Source organism: Triticum dicoccoides, chromosome 7B (assembly GCF_002162155.2).
Source record: "Triticum dicoccoides isolate Atlit2015 ecotype Zavitan chromosome 7B, WEW_v2.0, whole genome shotgun sequence".
Lineage (NCBI taxonomy): Eukaryota > Viridiplantae > Streptophyta > Magnoliopsida > Poales > Poaceae > Triticum > Triticum dicoccoides.
The window spans coordinates 287,707,683-287,712,304 of NC_041393.1; the positions used below are offsets into that span (position 1 = coordinate 287,707,683).

Here is a 4,622-nt window from a genome sequence, read left to right on the forward strand (position 1 = left end):
CTCTGACTACTATGCAGGCCGCAGATGGTGATTACCATGATAGGCCAAAAGCCTAAGCTTGGGGGAGTACATATTCCCACCGACATTACATTCATGTTCACACATTTCATTCTAGTTGTCAGTGCTCACACGTTTTCATTATATCATCCATGTTACACTAAGCTTATTTGCCGTCCGCCATCGATGGCAAACCTGCTCGGCAAAGAGAGCAACGGTAAACAAGTTCTTTGCCGTTTGCTTCCGCAAAGCGGATGACAAAGGACCTTTACCGTCAGCGGCGGACAACAAAGAACATGGACGGCAAAAACCATGCGTTAGCCACGTTAGGTGGCTAACAGCTGCCCTTGCCATTTGCCAGTTGACGACAAACTTGCACAACCCTTTATCGTCTTCTTTGTGACATCAGCAGACCCAGCCATTTGCCGTCTTCCACGGATGGCAAACTGACCAAACGGGTCAGATCCCAGGTTACATAGGTTGCTGCCATGTGGCCTCTTTACCGTTGGAGGCAGATGGCAAAGGCACCTTTGTCATCGGTGGCGGATGGCAAAGTGCCGTATTGTTGCTGTTTTTTCTGTTTTCTATTATATCCCTGCATTTTCAAAAGATATATATATATATACAGACGGTCTATTCTGCTAATATTAGCAGAATAACTATTCTGCACACCACTTCGGCACTGCACGCTGAACGTAAGTGCACGTCATTCTTTGAACCAAGTGTGCTGCAGTACTCATACGAGTGAACTTCTCGTCGAAAAAAATTGCACGTGTTATTTTTTCGGTACTGTTTTCATTCTAATTTTTTAACCGTTCATTGGAATAAGGCGTGTAATATACCTTTGAAAATCTATGGATTAGGCGCAACTTCGACATGTTGAACACTTTTCGAGATTCCACGCGGTTTAAGAGCAGTTTTGAAAATGGTGCGGCCCATGACGAGTGGCAGCAGGCGTTTTTTCGCGATTTCTTCTAAACCGCTTGTCGGAATGAAGCAAACGATACGCCGTTGGATAGATATCATTGAGGCACTTCTTTTTCATATATAAATTTTTCTCTAATTCCTTATAGTTTAAGAGCAGTTTCAAATTTACTAAATCGCGGAATTCGGTTTTTTAAAAAAATTCAAATTTTCGGTACTGTTTTTGCTCCAGTTTCTTAACCGTTTGTCGGAATGGGGCGTGTAATACACCATTGAAAAGCTATGGATGAGGCGCAACTTTCATATGTTGAAATGTTTTTAAGATTCCTTACAGTTTTAATTTAATTTTGAAAATCGTGCGGCTGACGACGAGAGGCAGTGGCCGTTTTTCGTGATTATTTACAAACCGTTGGTCGAAATGATTCAAATTATATGCCGTTGGAAAGATATCGATGAGGCGCAACTTTTTTGTGTAGAATACAGTCTCTAATTCTTTACGGTTTAAGAGAAATTTCAAATTTACCGAAATGCGGACACTCTGTTTTTTTACGACCCAAAATCGTCGTATGTACTGCATCAGACAGAAAACCGCACTGCTTTCCGACCAAAAACCGCATTGCATCAGACTGACAAGTGCACTGCATGATTTCTTTTTTATGTGACGTAAATTTCCCCATACGAGTTTTTGTTTTTGTTGTCTTTTTTTTCAACTTTGTGTGATGAACGAGAGTGGACCGCAAAGACAAGGGCAAGTGAGCTGCGACATATATCAAAGTGAACCGCATTACCATCTTGTTGTTTCGCTAATTTTTTTTGCATTTTCATGTCGGGGGTAAGTAAACAACATCACTCTCAAAAGTGAACCACATCCGAGGACCAAACGCACTACAAAACGAACCACACACATTTTTTTTGTTTTAGAAATTCTTCCGCACTACGAGGACGAGGCGAGTGAACCACATTGTTTTTTGCTTGGTTTCTTCCACCATGTGTACCCTGAAATTTAACCTTGTGTTGTGGTTTCACACGGGCACCCCTCAATTTGATTAAGCGCATGCAGACTACATGATCAAGGTTAGTGTACTACATGATCAAGGTTAGTGTGCTGCATCATGTGTTTCCTCGTTTTCTAAAAAAATAAGAAGAATTTGCAAAGTGAATTTGCATCCAAGTCAACCATAACTTTTTTAAGTTAACTGAGGAAAACATAGGAAAATGAACAGTAGCACATGGCAAATTGAATAGCCAGGGAGCTCCAAGTGAACGGCATGCCCACACCGTCAGGACTGTACGCACAACACACAGCTAGCCATGGTGCTCTTTTAGCAACTGCAGATTCAACACAAAACAAGGCAGCACTGCATCGAAGATAAAGACTACAATTTTTGTGCCCGATGAAATCTGAAAAAGCCGCATTATTACACAGCAAACTGCAGCCATTCGCCGTGTTGTACTACACCACCAAGCCCGTGCTACTCCAAGGACGGACGAGGGGATGTGGAAGAAGTGGGGGGATTTAATCGAACTGCACCACTGCATCTATAAAAAACCTTGCATTAGTAATCACCGGACTGCACTAGGAAATCTTCTGGGCTGAATACACAAAAAATGACAGCAAAAATCCAAAAGCATTTTTTCTTAACTGCAAAGCGACGCCTACTGCTCTTCCATGGGGCGTTGGTGCAGCTGTCGACTCCCCTCGCACGCATCCGGGGAATGCGCCGGAAGACTGCACTACATCTCCATGCACCGCACACTGCATTGCACGCTTCTTCATCGATGCTCGGGGAGGGGGGGGGTGTGGGCGTCGGTGTTGGAGCTCGTCACCGGTGACATGGAGGTCACCGCACGATCCGAGGTGAGGATAAGGGGATCCGGCTGGATCCCGTGGCTACAGGCGCGGGGGGTCCGACGGTCGCCACTCGCCGGCGTCCACGGCCACGGGAGGCGCTTGCGAGCAGGAGGCTTGAGGTGGAGGTTGTCGAAAAACAACTACCGCAGACGCCCAGATCTGGCAAACCTTTTGCCCTTCTACAGAGGAGAGCCGTGGGAATCCGGCGAGATGTACGGCACGCCACACCCAAACCTGCGAGGAAGATGGTCGGCCGGGAAGAGGACCACTGCGGGAGGCTTGGAAGCAGTGTATCTCGCGCGAATCCGGCAACTCCTGGGACTTGGATCTGGCATTGGGGTGTGGCGGCGTTTGGTTGTGGGAGACAGGGGAGGAAGAAAGAAGAAGGTGTGGCATCGGGGCAGAGCATGGGGGCGGCCGGCAGATAACGGTGTGGCGCCGGCGAGGAGAACTTGGGAGGCAGCAATGGTTGGAGGGGGGTGGCGTGGTCTGGTGTCCCGGTGGTTGGGAGGTCGTCCCCATGGTCGCCGGCCAGATCCCTGGAAGGTGGTGGGAGGGTGGAGCGCTGCGGGAAAGGAGGTGGTGGTGGCCGGCGTCGCCGGAGAAGGTAGGAAGGGTAGGGGGCGCGCCGCGTCGGAGAAGGTGGGGAGGGAGGTGGGCTGGCGCGGGGAAGGAGGCCGGGCACGGCGCTAGGAGGGAGGTGACTGGCTGGGGTCGTGGGGAGATAAGGTGGGGTGTGGGTGTTTTTTTTTGTCCGGTGAAGTTCAGTTTTTTTGTTCGCGGGGTTAGTTTCTAGCTACGGGTCAACTCGACGTTGTTAGCAGAATAAGGTGGCTGTTAGCAGAATAAGACTCTTAGGGGTGTTATCATAATAGACCCACCCTATATATATATATATATATATGGTATATATAGTTTCAACATCAAACATAGCACATGTATCAAACATCTAGCAGTACATCAATGCAACATAACACATAGGATATTAAAAGATCCAATGCATACATAGTTTCACGGAGTTCATCCATATATACACACATAGTTTCACATTGTTCATCAATACAAATGAAAACAAGAACTAAACACTAGCAGTCCATCAAATGTTGATTCCATGAAGTGAATCAAACCTGCAAAAATGGGAGTAAGAAAGTTAGAAGAAGAAGAAGAAGACTTGAAGAAGAAGACGAAGAAGAAGAAGACTAGAAGAAGAAGAAGAATAAGAAGGAGAAGAAGACTAGAAGAAGAAAGAAGAAGAAGAGAAGACTAGAAGAAGAAGAAGAAGAAGAATTTTCTTCTTCTTCTTCTTTTCTCATCTTTCTCTTCTCTTCTATCTTTTTATCCCTTTCCTCTGCATTCTCATTCTTCTTCTTTTATTCTTTCTTTTTCTTCACCTTCTTCTTCTATTCTTTCTCTTTCTCCTCTTTCTTGTTTTTCTTCTTCTTATTCCTTATTTGTGTCATTTTAGAGCTAACATACGTAATTATGCCATTTTTTAGCCAACTTAGCTTATTATGTCATTTTGGAGGAAAATAAGGTAAGTATAGGTTATTTTTGTGCTAACCTAGGTGATGATGCCATTTTTGAGCCAACTTACGTAAGTATAGATCATTTTTTATCTAACTTAGGTAATTATGCCATTCAGGAGGAAAATAAGCTAAGTATGTATTTGTTAAGCAAAACACCAGAGAACACTTACCCTCATCACAACTACTGTGATGAAGATCACAACTAAGGTAACAATTGATCCAATGGCATAATGATACCAGGCCTCATTACCAATGGCGCATTTTCTAATCTTCTTAATGTTCAAGCGCATTGCATCCATCTTGAAGCGCATTGCATTCATCTT

At 44.9% G+C, this 4,622-nt stretch overlaps 1 long non-coding RNA gene across 1 annotated transcript; it reads right to left on the minus strand.

Annotated features, from left to right (window-relative positions):
* Window positions 1–2,266: 2,266 nt before the first annotated feature.
* On the minus strand, window positions 2,267–3,498 carry LOC119335180. Its single transcript, XR_005161714.1, has 2 exons — window positions 2,565–3,498; window positions 2,267–2,460 (listed from the first exon to the last, which is right to left on the minus strand). It is a non-coding gene; the product is annotated as an uncharacterized LOC119335180 (long non-coding RNA).
* Window positions 3,499–4,622: the final 1,124 nt, after the last annotated feature.